Genomic DNA, 16,676 nt, shown 5'->3' with positions numbered 1-16,676 from the left:
GCCATGTCATATGCTAAACATTAGTACAAGGAGTGGGATGTTAGCTGAACAGGTTGGTACCCAGCCTACTTCTGTAAATGCAAATGTAGGGAACACACTGTAAATCTTCTCACTCAACCTGGTCAGAGCATTTTGTATTATTCTGTACATAAATCCGAGACATTCCATTTATACTGAACAAAAATAAAACGGAACATGCAACAATTTCAAAGATTTCACTGAGTTACAGTTCATATAAGGAAATCATTCGATTGAAATAAATAAATTAGACCCTAATCTGGATTTAACATGACTGGGAATACAGATATGCATCTGTTGGTCACAGATACCTTCACATTTCAATCACTATAATGCTGAACTTTGGCGATAGGGATTGAATCAAGCCCTGAGTCTGTCTGTGTGAGAGTAGGGAGCCTCTCAGAGAAGCCTGCCAGTCAGGATTTTGCGTTACCGACAGAGGGGCATTGCTTAATTTGATCCGGCACCGCTCCGTTTTGGACTGTTTCGTTCCGGGACCTATTTGACCGGATCCGTTACCTCTTTGGCATGAAAAATAATAGCTGCTTTTTGCAATGTAAAAATTTAAATAAAAGCGATCAGTTCATTCAAGTTGGCTCATCCCTAATTGTCCTGCCCCAACCCCCCAGCTTCTACCCCCAATATGTGAAAAAGTAGATTTTCATGGTTTATGGTTTGCGTAACATTGTAACCTACGTTTGAGACCAATGCGTGGCCATGGCTGTGTGAGTAGCCGCCTGTATCTCTCACAGAACTAGAATGAGATTCACTTTCTATGATCTCTCTCCCTCCCTCCCTCTGCTCTGATAGACATGAGCCTGCAACTCTCATCTCTCCAGCGTTGCACTTCATTATTTATTTATTTTTATAAACTGGGTGGTTAGAGCCCTCAATTATGATAGGCTGATTGCCATGGTATATCAGACCTTATACCACGGGTATGACAAAACATTTAATTTGACTGTTCTAATTACATTGGTAACCAGTGTATAAAAGCAATAAGGCTCCTCGGGGGTTTGTGATATATGGCCAATATACCACGGCTAAGGGCTGAGTCCAGGCACTCCCCGTGTTGTGTTGTGAATAAGAACAGCCCTTAGCTGTGGTATATTGGCCATATACCACACCTCCTCGGGCCTTATTGCTTAAATAGAATCATAGCTGCATGAAGGGTGCTGGAGGAGCTGCAGCAGCCCTGATGAATTGAAATACATTTGCCAAAGTTATAGAATAACTGCTGTCTGTTCAGAAAGAAATGAAATAATTCAGAATAGCCTACTACACCATGAAAATGCCCATAATGTATCCACAGAGGATCAATAGCTTATTTTTTTCAAATTGCCTAGCTGTGGATTGTGTGTAGCCCAATAACAAGGAATTGCCTACAGTCGGGAACAGCATGCAGACAAAAACAGGCCTTTCGCAATATTTCAAATACAGTCACAGGAAAACAGGTTGGAACCCAAATGGCTCCTGCTGAAACGAGAAGACTCTAATCTATCTGCTGTAGGCTAACAAAATATTTGATCACTTCCAAATATTGCTTTACAAAGTAAAACAAGAGCGAGATATAGGCTTTTGGCAAGAACGCATCGGCCATCACCGGCGAGTGAGCTGGAAAGCATGTTTAGGACTATCATTTCCTCCTCATATTGTAGCCTACACACACCTAGGCCTATGGTATTGATGGATTCAAGGTCGTTTTTATTGATCTCAGATTCTCAGTTTTTCAGTGTCAAAGTAGCCTGTCTTTTCGATCATTTGTGCAGTATAAAAAAATATTCTGCCAAAGTCTCCGCTCTTGTAAAAATATGTAGAATTGTATGAAATGCGTTTATAAAAGGCAACATTTTTCACAGACCCTAGGCTACTAAAATGTTCCCCATGTGTAAGTGCCTCTACTCTACTGCTATATGCCACTACACAAATGCGATGATATGCATGCAATCAGTGCTTTATTATAAAGGTTATTTTTTTTCTCATGCGTTCCGGTACCTCAAAGCTCCCCAAGGCACCCCCCTCTCGCGCTCACATTTTGTTCCTGCACCTCCCGATTTACAAATTAAGCACTGCAGAGCAGCTGTCATTGGTTAGGTCACTAACCCTTGTTTGGGCAATGCTCCCCTTCCAGTGTTCCTCAGTCACGGGTCAAGGGTCAAGGTAGGGAAAGGCATGGGGGGATAGGGGGCCACTGGGCAGGCAGCTGTGCTGGGGCGCTTACGTGTCTTTTTGTCGAGCAAAACTTTTGTGGAAGGTACTATGCAGCGCACAGATCCCCTTGCGACTCAACGTGGTCGAGATATGTTGATTTTCCTTGTAGGCCTATTTGGCGCGGAAACTGTGAAGCCAGCTATATAGCCTGTTGCCTGTTTCTGTTTATGAGTCTTTTATTAAAGAATGTGAAACAATGTTGTGTCTGTTTGCTCCTTTTCATTAAATCATGCATAGTTGTTCTTAATATGGCCTAAAATAAATGTGATCATATGGGCAGAATATTGTCTATATTTATTTATTTATTTATTTTATTTCACCTTTATTTAACCAGGTAAGCCAGTTGAGAACAAGTTCTCATTTACAACTGCGACCTGGCCAAGATAAAGCAAAGCAGTGCGATAAAAACAACAACACAGAGTTACATATGGAATAAACAAAAATGTACAGTCAATAACACAATAGAAAATAGAAAATCTATATACAGTGTGTGCAAATGTAGTAAGTTATGGAGGTAAAGCAATAAATAGGCCATAGTGCAAAATAATTACAATTTAGTATTAACACTGGAGAGATAGATGTGCAGAAGATGATGTGCAAATAGAAATACTGGGGTGCAAATGAGCAAAATAAATAACAATGTAAATAACAATATGGGGATGAGGTAGTTGGGTGGGCTAATTACAGATGGGCTGTGTACAGGTACAGTGATCGGTAAGCTGCTCTGACAACTGATGCTTAAAGTTAATGAGGGAGATACAGTGGGGAAAAAAGGATTTAGTCAGCCACCAATTGTGCTCCCGCTTAAAAAGATGAGAGAGGCCTGTAATTTTCATCATAGGTACACATCAACTATGACAGACAAAATGAGAAAAAAAAATCCAGAAAATCACATTGTAGGATTTTTTATGAATTTATTTGCAAATTATGGTGGAAAATAAGTATTTGGTCAATAACAAAAGTTTCTCAATACTTTGTTATATACCCTTTGTTAGCAATGACACAGGTCAAACGTTTTCTGTAAGTCTTCACAAGGTTTTCACACACTGTTGCTGGTATTTTGGCCCATTCCTCCATGCAGATCTCCTCTAGAGCAGTGATGTTTTGGGGCTGTCGCTGGGCAACACAGACTTTCAACTCCCTCCAAAGATTTTCTATGGGGTTAAGATCTGGAGACTGGCTAGGCCACTCCAGGACCTTGAAATGTTTCTTCCGAAGCCACTCCTTCGTTGCCCGGGCGGTGTGTTTGGGATCATTGTCATGCTGAAAGACCCAGCCACGTTTCATCTTCAATGCCCTTGCTGATGGAAGGAGGTTTTCACTCAAAATCTCACGATACATGGCCCCATTAATTATTTCCTTTACACGGATCAGTCGTCCTGGTCCCTTTGCAGAAAAACAGCCCCAAAGCATGATGTTTCCACCCCCCATGCTTCACAGTAGGTATGGTGTTCTTTGGATGCAACTCAGCATTCTTTGTCCTCCAAACACGACGAGTTGAGTTTTTACCAAAAAGTTATATTTTGACCATATGACATTCTCCCAATCCTCTTCTGGATCATCCAAATGCACTCTAGGAAACTTCAGACGGGCCTGGACATGTACTGGCTTAAGCAGGGGGACACGTCTTGCACTGCAGGATTTGAGTCCCTGGCGGCGTAGTGTGTTACTGATGGTAGGCTTTGTTATTTTGGTCCCAGCTCTCTGCAGGTCATTCACTAGGTCCCCCCGTGTGGTTCTGGGATTTTTGCTCACCGTTCTTGTGATCATTTTGACCCCACGGGGTGAGATCTTGCGTGGAGCCCCAGATCGAGGGAGATTATCAGTGGTCTTGTATGTCTTCCATTTCCTAATAATTGCTCCCACAGTTGATTTCTTCAATCCAAGCTGCTTACCTATTGCAGATTCAGTCTTCCCAGCCTGGTGCAGGTCTACAATTTTGTTTCTGGTGTCCTTTGACAGCTCTTTGGTCTTGGCCATAGTGGAGTTTGGAGTGTGACTGTTTGAGGTTGTGGACAGGTGTCTTTTATACTGATAACAAGTTGAAACAGGAGCCATTAATACAGGTAACGAGTGGAGGACAGAGGAGCCTCTTAAAGAAGAAGTTACAGGTCTGTGAGAGCCAGAAATCTTGCTTGTTTGTAGGTGACCAAATACTTATTTTCCACCATAATTTGCAAATAAATTCATTAAAATTCCTACAATGTGATTTTCTGGATTTTTTTTCCTCAATTTGTCTGTCATAGTTGACGTGTACCTATGATGAAAATTACAGGCCTCTCTCATCTTTTTAAGTGGGAGAACTTGCACAATTGGTGGCTGACTAAATACTTATTTTCCCCACTGTAAGTGTCTCCAGCTTCAAAGATTTTTGTAGTTTGTCCCAGTCATTTGCAGCGGAGAACTGGAAGGAATGGCGGCCAAAGGAGGTGTTGGCTTAGGCTATAGCGTACCACATTTTGATCAGTTATGAAAATAAAACATTTAATGTGGAAAAATTGATCTGGTAAAAGGCTGTCATTTCAGCGTTTCTCAATACGGAAGTGGTCAGATGACGCGGATGCTACGCTACAGGACTGTTTTGCTAGCACAGACTGGAATATGTCCCGGGATTCATCCAATGGCATTGAGGAGTATACCACCTCAGTCATCGGCTTCATCAATAAGTGCATCGACAAGTCATCCCCACAGTGACCGTACGTACATATCCCAACCAGAAGCCATGGATTACAGGCAACATCCGCACCGAGCTAAAGGCTAGAGCTGCGCTTTCAAGGAGCGGAACACTAATCCGGACACTTATAAGAAATCCCGCTATGCCCTCAGATGAAACATCAAACAGGCAAAGGGTCAATACAGGACTAAGATTGAATCCTACTACACCAGCTCTGACGCTCGTCAGATGTGGCTGGGCTTGCAAACTATTACGGACTGCAAATGGAAACCCAGCCTCTGACTGACCGAGTCTGTAATACCTACATGTTTCAAGCAGACCACCATAGTCCCTGTGGCCAAGAAAGCGAAGGTAACATGCCTAAATGACTACTACCCCGTAGCACTCACGTCGATAGCCATGAAGTGCTTTGAAAGGCTGGTCATGGCTCACATCAACACCATCATCCCGGAAACCCTAGGCCCACTCCAATTCACATGCCGCCCCCAACAGATCCACAGATGACGCAATCTCAATCGCACTCTACACTGCCCTTTTCCACCTGGACAAAAGGAACACATTTTACATTTACATTTTAGTCATTTATGTGAGAATGCATTGACTACAGCTCAGCGTTCAACACCATAGTGCCCACAAAGCTCATCACTAAGCTAAGGACCCTGGGATTAAACACCTCCCTCTGCAACTGGATCCTGGACTTCCTGACAGGCCGCCCCCAGGTGGTAAGGGTAGGCAACAACACATCTGCCACGCTGATCCTTAACACTGGGGCCCCTCAGGGGTGCGTGCTTAGTCCCCTCCTGTACTCCCTGTTCACCCACGACTGCGTGGCCAAGCACGACTCCAACACTATCATTAAGTTTGCTGACGACACAACAGTGGTAGGCCTGATCACCGACAATGATGAGACAGCCTATAGGGAGGAGGTCAGAGACCTGTCAGTGTGGTGCCAGGACAACAACCTCTCCCTCAATGTGAGCAAGACAAAGGAGCTGATCGTGGACTACAGGAAAAGGAGGGCCGAACACGACCCCATTCACATCGACGGGGCTGTAGTGGAGCGGGTCGAGAACTTCAAGTTCCTTGGTGTCCACATCACCAACAATCTGTCATGGTCCAAACACACAAAGACAGTCGTGAAGAGGGCACGACAACACATTTTCCCCCTCAGGAGACTGAAAAGATTTGGCATGGGTCCCCAGATCCTCAAAAAGTCCTACAGCTGCACCATCGAGAGCATCCTGACCGGTTGCATCACCGCCTGGTATGGCAACTGCTCGGCATCCGACCGTAAGGCGCTACAGAGGGTAGTGCATACGGCCCAGTACATCACTGGGGCCAAGCTTCCTGCCATCCAGGACCTATATATCTACCGTCAACCAATCATGTCAATGTGGAGCTATACAGAGTCCTCCACATTGTTGCGAAATTCAAAATTTGGGAGGCGCAAGGCGATGCATTTACAGAGCTCGATTTGGCCACTGCAAGCCGCCAGAGGCTCCGAAATTGCATCACATCCTCCGTACAGCAGAACCTCTGGGTGATGACCAGTCATATTGAGTGGTTCCCATGACGAATTTGACGCTATGCGACCCAAGGCTGGAGGCGTCTTTCTTTTTCCCAACGCAGTTAAGCCCAAACCACGCCCCGTTATTCAGAGGGGCGTTCTACAACGCTTTGAGCGCTCTCCAAGTCCGGAAGTGAATATCAAGTAGGGCGAAATTTCAGTCACTGATTAATAACATTTGCCCTTGTATTTCAAGATTGAAAAATATTTAAGTCACTGATTAATAACATTTGCCTAAATCCTTAATACATACATATGTTTTCTATGCCAGTGGCTAACAACTCCCCTTGAGCATTTTGTCTTTGATTGAGACAGTAGGAACTTCAAGGTGAACATCATTTTCCTTCACATGTGCTTTATTCACTTTGGGTGAGAACTATTTGCATACACTGAGTCAGACAACTTGTGATGTCTAATTTCTGATGGCCTTTTCCTTTTAGCATGTAAACAGTATGGGTACTCAGAGCCGCTGTTCTGGCCTTTTGGTCGTCCAGTCGTGAGACGCCATTTTGTACCAGCCTTGGTGGAACGACGGGCAACAGCTGTAGGCTGACAGGGAATCATAGGGCCTGGTCGTCTGGCAGCTCTTCGGAGTGCTGCTGCGCTGTTGGCCGCTGGGCTGATGTGAGACTTACCAAAGCAATGGATGGCTGACACAAGCCTTGATGGATTGCCTTTAATTGCATTAAATTGCTTTGCCATTGCCACCAGTGCCTCACTGAAGTTGTCATCGATACTCAGCCTGTTGAGGTCATCCAGCATTCCAGCAACCAGGTCAGTTGGTGAAAAGTGTATGCACTCACTGACTGTAAGACGCTCTGGATAAGAGTCACTGTCAAAATAATGTCAGTGCTGAATGTGAACTCACCCTCATCATTGTCACTGGGCACAGCCTGTTGGCAGAAGCGCACTCTGTTTGTTCCTCCATGCAGGTGGCCATGTCTGCAAGTGAACATAGAAACTACTAAGATACGTCTACTAAGGTACAATGCGCAATGAAGGTTGTATATTTGGATGGTTCAACTGCACTCAATATGGATGACAACACCATATACCATTATTTGAAAACAACAGTGGAAAACGATAACCCAAACAGGTTACAAGTGCCAGTCTAAATACTTTTCCTGTATTCATTCATGAAGTGCAGATGTACTGAACATTGATGTTTTAAGCTTGATACCTTTTACTGGTGAGTTTTGATCCCCTAGTTGTTGATTGGAATGAGCTGTAGGTAATAGTTAGAATCATGCTGGTAAATGATATGACAATCTATTTTAGTGGTTGTAGTATGTCTGTGAAACAGTGTAAGTATACTTGTTGAGTACAGGCATGTTATCTGTGTCTGACTTATCTCTTGGCTGAGTATGCTGCCTTTTGTCCCTCAGGGGTTGCAGGAACTCCAGGGAAATGTTAGCTATAACAGGTATTCAAAATACATACAATGAACACTGATGCATGTATTTATGTACATTAACAGTACATTCATTTCATGTTGGGTTTTATCATGTTTTGTTGGCACTGTATTACCTCCTGATGTTATTTTAAAGAGCTCAGCCCGCATCTCCGGTGTTGTGGGAAGGAAGTTGCTGGAGAAGCATCCAAAGTTCTGCACCACTGCAGCCTGGTGCTTACATGGTGCTCCTGTATGGCCTACTGGGCAGGTACACAGCTCCACCTCCATATCAACTGTGTAGACAGTGCCTGGAGTGGTGCCCTTCACACTAAACTTCTTCTCTTCAATCTAGGATATTATATCAAAATGTATATAAGAAGATCTCAATCAAATTTGGTAAGATATGTATGAGGCCTGTGATAGTAATATGCTTTTATTTACCTGGCAGATGTCTGACCGTTGAAAATTGCTCTCCAAAGCAATGAATCTATACTTATGACCAGCCTACCAACGTCCAAGTGCCACGTCTGTCACCTTGGCTTCATAGTAGGTCTCCAAGCGAGATGTAAGGAGATCAAACAGCTGCGGCAGGTTGAAGGCTTTGGTCCTCTGGAGGATTTTCTCTTTCAGGACTCTCATGGCAGCTTCCACGTAGTTGTTGGTATCATTCCCACGGGTAAGCATGTCCTCTCTGAAACTCAGGGCCCAACACTGCCTACGACCATAGAGTTCCTACAATTATGTTCTGTGAATACCAGTATTGAAGAGTTCAGTTTTGTTACATCATGTGAGGAGGACAATGAAGGTCTTGTTATTCTACACTGAACACTGACATAAATGTACTCTACACTGACCTGACTGCAACTGGGTTGACAAGGGCCAGATGATGGAGTTGTTTCACCTTGTCCATATCCCATATAGCATAAAGCATGTCCTTGACAATGCTAAAGAGGGCCTGCATGTCCTTCATCTCAATGCCATGTTCTTTGCTCCATAGACACCTCCAGACTGCTTGGAGCAGGTGAAAAACACAGAGGAGGAGGGTTGCCTCCGGGAAGGCCTAATGCTCCTCTCTCTGCCTTGCAGTCGTCGGATAGAAAAGGACGAGGCCCTGCCTGACCTCTCCCAGCAAATGCATCCTCCGCCAATATCTCCTTCAGGAGCTGAAGGCCCTTAAAAAATGTTGGCCTCATCTTCTGACTGGGCAAAGATGATCCCAAGAGGAAGACCACCTGCACATGTATGCGTCAATAGTAAAACCACTGCAGTTTTCTCTGTCCATGTTTCCGGATGAATCAATGAAACATGGCTCCCCACTGAGCTGATGGACCCGCTTCATAAGGGAGAAGCATATGGCCACGAGAGGAGTTCCACCTGAAGATGTTGCTATCTTAGCACAGGTGTTGCTGCGTTTTAGATTGTACTCCTCTATCTGCCTCTCTAGTGCTGACATCATGAAAGCCCACTCTGCTCTCTTTCCTAAAGACTTTCTGATACAATCTGTGCCAAATACATGGTGAAAATGTCAAATATACCTTTTCTCTAAAAATATATTCTACAGAAGCGTTTTTTAAAATATTTTGGCTCTGTAGTCTCCCAAGATTTGCAATCTTACACTGTATATGATATGAAAATACACTGTTATAGCCACTTTCCTAAACACAGATAATATATGAGATGTATGTGGGTGAGAACAATGTATCTGAAATGTGTGTATCTTGTATGGCTTTAATAATTTCTCTAGGGAGCAGCATTTGTTACACACTGGATCATCCCCTGTGAGTCCACAGCAAAAACACTTCACTCACATATGCCTCATATCAAATCAAATACAATTTTATTGGTCTCATACATGTGTTTAGCAGATGTTATTGCAGGTGTAGCGAAATGCTTGTGCTTCTAGCTCCGACAGTGCAGTAATATCTAACAAGTAATATCTAACAATTTCACAACATATACCCAATACACACAAATCTAAGTAAGGCATGAATTAAGAATATATACATATATGGACGAGCGATGTCAGAGCGGCATGGACTAAGATACAGTAGAATAGTATAGAATACAGTATATACATATGAGATGAGTAATGCAAGACATGTAAACATTAAAGTGACTAAGATACCGTAGAATAGTATAGAATACAGTATATACATATGAGATGAGTAATGTAATAATATAATATGCCATTTAGCAGACGCTTTTATCCAAAGCGACTTACAGTCATGCGTGCATAAATGTTTGTCTATGGGTGGTCCCGGGGATCAAACCCACTACCTTGGCGTTACAAGCGCCATGCTCTACCAGCTGAGCTACAGAGGACCACATGTAAGACATGTAAACATTATTAAAGTGACTAAGATACCGTAGAATAGTATAGAATACAGTATATACATATGAGATGAGTAATGCAAGATATGTAAACATTATTAAAGTGACTAAGATACCGTAGAATAGTATAGAATACAGTATATACATATGGTACAAAACAGTTACCACTGTCATAGTGTACACACAGGTCAATCTGAATTACCTTAAATATGTTTAAGAAAGAGAGAAGATGATGTTGGTGCTGGGAATAAGGCATACGTACCGGTAACAGAACTTCAGGTCTGGACAGAGAGCTCTATTTGCAGAGGCAAATATGTAATTCTTCCCAATGCTCCATCTACAGATCACTTTTTAGCACATCCAAAGCTGATGAAGGGGAGTGCCCAATCTCAAATAGCCTTGACAATGTCTCTGTGGCTTTGGCCCCAACATCCCAGTGTTTAAGTGCATCAGCCACAAAGAGATTGTGGTTGTGGACATTGGCGTCTGGACACACGCACCATGGCTGGATACATAGGAAGATGTGGGTCCTTGCTCCTAGAACAAACATTTGATTGTCTTCAGCTAAATCAAAGTTAGAGAACGATTAACCACAAATGGCAGGCTTGTATATGTAAATAAACCATTCACACACCTGCTTAGCCTCCCCTTTCTGGTGACACAGCGAATCAGAGTGATTCTCATTTTGGATGGACAGCAAGTGTTTTTTGATGTTCCCTTGTTGTCCGCAGTGGGGGATCTACTGTAAATATTGTGTTGGCACCTGTAATCAGCCTAAACAGAAGGTGTATTGTATTTATTATCTGAATGTCTGCCTGCCTTACATTTGCTCTATCCCACTGACAAAATGTCATTTTACCCACTTCAATCATTACCTTGAAAATAATTGTATGTCCTTTCCTGGGTCTTGTTACGCTGACCCTCCATGTCACTCCAGTGTCTCTAGTCTTTAGAAGCCACTCTTGTAACTCCTCAACAGAATTCACTCCCAGGCGTAGGCTCAATTCAGAAGTTGAGTGGTCTCTCTGGGTAGGTCTCTCCACAAGTGAACAAATATGTAATTTGTACCCAGGGCCAGGGGGTTGCCAACTCTAAATAGGAAAACAATGTAACTTGATGTGTTGTGTGCTATAGACAGAGCAATTTAAACAATTTTATAGATATGATTAGCTAATAAATATTTGAGAAATTATGACTAGTAAGCAAATGCTTTTACCTGATAATAGACTACTAATGATAATATAACACATTTAAATACCGAGCTAGTAACGTTAAGTAGCCTAGGTTAACTTAGCTGATCATTGAAACTCTGAAAATAAATACATGGGCAAATGTTACCAAACATGTTAATAATAGGCCTGCATTACGGTAGGCAGCTAATTGTTAAATTACACTTTCCATCCTTATCTTGGAAGGTCACTGTCTCTCAGGGGTGTGGGTTCATCCATGTCTCTCAACAGGCTCAACAGCTGTCGCGAGCCAACAAACGCTAGCCAATGGGAGCGTAGTAGAACGCCCCTCTGAATAACGGGGTGTGGTTTTGGCTTAACTGCGTTGGGAAAAAGATGCAGGCTGGAGACTTTCTTGGATTAAACAGATGGGTATTCAGATAAGATTTACTTGGGTCCTAGCCCACGTGGGGGTGGAGGGGAACGAGGCAGTAGATGAACAGGCTAAACAAGCACTTAGTAGTGGGGATGTTGATGTTGACGTTTCAATGAGTAAGGCATAGGCAAAAAGACTGATATATACAGTGATGGTGCAGAGATGGCAGGAGCAGTGGAATAGAGATAATAAGGGAAGGCATTTATTTCAAGTACAGAGGAAAGTCGGGGAGGGGAGGACAGCAGGAAGGGACAGAAGAGAGGAGGCTATTTTTACAAGATTAAGGGTGGGACACAGCCAGTTGAATAAGACATTAAATGTGATAGGAAAGCATCCATCAGGAAAGTGTGATTATTGTCAGGAAATAGAGACGGAGGAGCATGTTTTGCTACAGTGTGGGCAGTGTCAGAGGGAAAGAGAAAGGATGAGATCTAGTATGAAGGGGATACAGGGAGAAGGGTATACAGGAAATTAGTTTAAAGAGTATATTGAGTAGAACGTCATTAGATATAGTGTCAAATATTTTGTTATCTTTTTTAGCTAGCTAACTATTTTCGTGCTTATTGTGCAGTGGACGATAAAAATACTTGTATGCCTATAGAAGTGTAGCTAGCTACAGTTTAAGTCGGAAGTTTACATACACTTAGGTTGGAGTCATTAAAACTTGTTTTTCAACCACTCCACACATTTCTTGTTAACAAACTATAGTTTTGGCAAGTCGGTTAGGACATCTACTTTGTGCATGACACAAGTAATTTTTCCAACAATTGTTTACTGTCACGGTTCAGACAGACGACAAGAGGACCACAATTGCGTCACACCAGAAAGTTTATTTAAACTTAAGGGGAAAGGGATGTAGGGAGTGAGTGAAGGCTCCAGGGGTTATCCCGTCCGATGTGCTGGGTCTGTGCCTCCCCCCAGTGGCAGCGATGCGTCCGATGACGCCGGTGGTTGGTGGTCCAGAAGTCCTGGGGGGGGGGGGGGGAGGAAACACAGACACAACGGGGCGGAATGAAACCAGGCAGCAGTACAGTTCAAGGGAAAACCAAAAAAACGTAGTAGCAAGGCAGAAGGCTGGTCAGAGTTACCGGGATTGAAGAGTAGTCAGGAGTCGTAATGGCAGAAGCAGGTCTGGATCTCCTGAGGCAGGAGAGTATCCAAAAACCAGGCAGGTCCGGGGTCACAAAACCAGGGTGAGCCAGAAGCGCGAGCAAACAGGTTCCGGGTGTGAGCTTTGCAGACGATCTGACACCGGAGAGCTGAAAGACAGGGCCTTAAATACTGGGAGAGGTTAGTGGGTAATGCAGCGCAGCTGGCAGAGTAATTAGAGCCGAGCAGAGCAGGGACAGGTGGAGCTAGTTAGGCTGAGTAGAGAGAGGGAGGTGAGCAGAGTGGAAGATAGTGGAAACAAATTAAGGTGGTAACCCGGTGGAGTGAGAGGGCTCATGACAGAACCCCCCAAGGGACGGCCCCAGAAGTCCCAAGAGCAACACCACGCCGGGCGGGAGGAGGGGAGCCGGAGGAGGGCTAGAACTCCTCCGAACGGTCCGAGTGAACGTCCTCATCCTCGGAGGAAGCCGGAGGGCCGTGGTCGGGGAGATGGGACAGGTCCCGAGACAGGATCAGGCACAGGACAGGAAGCCGAGCGGGCCGGACGGTTAGGGACCCCTCTGGGGCGGCCCCTACGGATTGCAGGTTGATCAGGATGCCGTTGGTGGAAAGCGGTGATGAGAGTCCTATCCACAATCCGACTAGCTGGCACCCAGGTCCTTTCCTCAGGTCCATAGCCCTCCCAGTCAATGAGGTACTGGAGACCCCTACCCCTCCGTCTGGACCGAAGCAGGCGGCGGGACGGTGTAAACCAGACCACCATCGACGAGCCGTGGAGGAGGAGGACAAGGCGCAGCAGGGACCAGCGGACTCCTGGGCACAGGCAGGGGCTGCAGCAATCCGGCTGGGGGCTGGCAGGATGACTTGTGTTGGTTGCAGATGGGGCAGGCTTGGACGAATTCCCGTACATCCTTCCTCAGAGAGGGCCACCAGAACCTCTGGGCGAGCAGGTTGTAAGTGCGGGTGGAGCCAGGGTGACAAGCTAGGCGGGAGTCATGTCCCCACTGAACGACCTGGGACCTCAGGTCTTCGGGGACAAAAAGGCGGTCAGCTGGGCAAGTGCTGGGACCTGGCTGGTTACGGAGAGCCTCCAGCACCTGTTCCTCAACAGCCCAGGTCAGAGCTGCAACGATGCAGGGACTTGGCAGAATCGACACAGGGTCCTTGGAGGGGTCAGGAGCGGAGTTAGTAGGTACTGGCCGAGGGGGTAGTGCGGCGGCGAGCAGGCAGGTTCGGTGGCAGTCCTCTCCCCACTCCCTGATCACCCCGGTCACCCAGTCGAGCTGAGGGTTGTGCCGGCGGAGCCATGGGTAACCCAGGATGAGGGGTTGGCCTGGAGAGGGGAGCAGGTGAAACTGGATAGTTTCTTGATGGTTTCCGGACAGACCCATCGAGACCGGGGCCGTGACATGAGTGACCGATCCGAGTAAGTGTCCGTCCAGTGCCCGGGCAGGAATAGGAGGTGTCACACGGAGGTTCTCCAGTCCCAGTTGGCGTGCCAGCTTGATGTCCATTATGTTGGCTTCGGCGCCAGAATCCACCAGAGCAGCCAGGGTGTGAGTTGAGTCAGAGAGGCGGAGGTGAACTTGCAGCAGGGGTTTGCGGTCGGAGGACTGGATGGTCATTGAACTCAACCGGACTCCCCCTATGCCCGGTGAGCTTCGGCCCTTTAAAGGGCAGGTTACCACACGATGTCCATCACCTCCACAATAGAGGCAGAGGTTTGAGGTGAAGCGTCGCTGGCGCTCTGCAGGAGTGAGAGAGGCTCGCCCAATCTCCATAGGCTCAGACTGATCAAGCTGACCTGGGTGAGTGGCAGTAGATGACAGGAGCCCAGTCGGATCTCTCCGAATGCCGGTAGTAGGTGGACCTTGGCGCCCCCTCTCACGACGACGGGTCTGTATCCCTCTGTCGATCCTGACAGTCAGTGCGATGGCTTCATCAAGAGTGGAAGGCAGTTCATGGGAGACCAACTCGTCCTTGATATAGTCAGCCAAACTATGGAAGAACGCGTCCACCAACGATGGTGTGTTCCAAGAACTTCGTCTAGCCAGGGTTCGGAAGTCGATGGAATGGTCTGCGACAGTACGTCTGCCTTGTCGAATACTGAACAGTTCACGAGACGCCTCTGCGGTTGGTGAATCCAGGTCAAACACCTTCAGCATCTCCTCAGCAAACAGGTCGAAGGTTGCACATGCGGGGGTTTGACGTTCGAACTCTGCTGTTCCCCAGAGTCGAGCTCGGCCCGTCAGGTGAGTGATGGCATACCCAACTCTAGCCCCCTCCGTGGCGAAGGTCCTTGGCTGCAAGGAGAACTGAAGTCGGCAGCTAGTCAGGAATGGCCGGACCTGGGTTGAATCGCCGTTGAACCGCTCGGGGTTTCCAATCTTGGGTTCCGAGCAGCGGCTGCAATGACCGGGGCAGGTAACTCGGGGGCAGGGCTGGTGGGCAGACTGGCTGGGGTCAGGTTGGTGAGGAGTTGAATGATCATGGCGAGTTGTTGTTGCTGCTGCTGGGACTGCTGCTGGTGCTGCTGGCACTGCTGATGCTGTTGGTGGCCGACCTGAAGCAGAGAGGAGATGACGCCGCTCATGCGGCCTAGCTCTCTCTCAGTGTGTTCCAGGCGTAGCATGGCGGTGGGTTGCTCAGGCTCTTCGGTTTCCATGTCGGGGGAAGTGTGCGCTGAGTCCATGATGGTCAGATCGTACTGTCACGGTTCAGACAGACGACAAGAGGACCACAATTGCGTCACACCAGAAAGTTTATTTAAACTTAAGGGGAAAGGGATGTAGGGAGTGAGTGAAGGCTCCAGGGGTTATCCCGTCCGATGTGCTGGGTCTGTGCCTCCCCCCAGTGGCAGCGATGCGTCCGATGACGCCGGTGGTTGGTGGTCCAGAAGTCCTGGGGGGGGGGGAGGAAACACAGACACAACGGGGCGGAATGAAACCAGGCAGCAGTACAGTTCAAGGGAAAACCAAAAAAACGTAGTAGCAAGGCAGAAGGCTGGTCAGAGTTACCGGGATTGAAGAGTAGTCAGGAGTCGTAATGGCAGAAGCAGGTCTGGATCTCCTGAGGCAGGAGAGTATCCAAAAACCAGGCAGGTCCGGGGTCACAAAACCAGGGTGAGCCAGAAGCGCGAGCAAACAGGTTCCGGGTGTGAGCTTTGCAGACGATCTGACACCGGAGAGCTGAAAGACAGGGCCTTAAATACTGGGAGAGGTTAGTGGGTAATGCAGCGCAGCTGGCAGAGTAATTAGAGCCGAGCAGAGCAGGGACAGGTGGAGCTAGTTAGGCTGAGTAGAGAGAGGGAGGTGAGCAGAGTGGAAGATAGTGGAAACAAATTAAGGTGGTAACCCGGTGGAGTGAGAGGGCTCATGACATTTACAGACAGATCATTTCACTTATAATTCACTGTATCACAATTCCAGTGGGTCAGAAGTTTACATACACTAAGTTGACTGTGCCTTTAAACAGCTTGGAAAATTCCAGAAAATGATGTCATTCTGATAGGCTTCTGATAGGCTAATTGACATAATTTGAGTCAATTGGAGGTGTACCTGTGGATGTATTTCAAGGCCTACCTTCAAACTCAGTGCCTCTTTGCTTGACATCATGGGAAAATCAAAAGAAATCAGCCAAGACCTCAGAAGAAAATGTGTAGACCTCCACAAGTCTGGTTCATCCTTGGGAGCAATTTCCAAATGCCTGAAGGTACCACGTTCAACTGTACAAACAATAGTACGCAAGTATAAAAACCATGGGACCAC

Source organism: Coregonus clupeaformis, chromosome 27, assembly GCF_020615455.1.
Source record: "Coregonus clupeaformis isolate EN_2021a chromosome 27, ASM2061545v1, whole genome shotgun sequence".
Classification (NCBI taxonomy): Eukaryota; Metazoa; Chordata; class Actinopteri; order Salmoniformes; family Salmonidae; genus Coregonus; species Coregonus clupeaformis.
The sequence above is the reverse complement of the archived record's forward strand: the minus strand, read 5'-3'. Positions refer to the sequence as shown.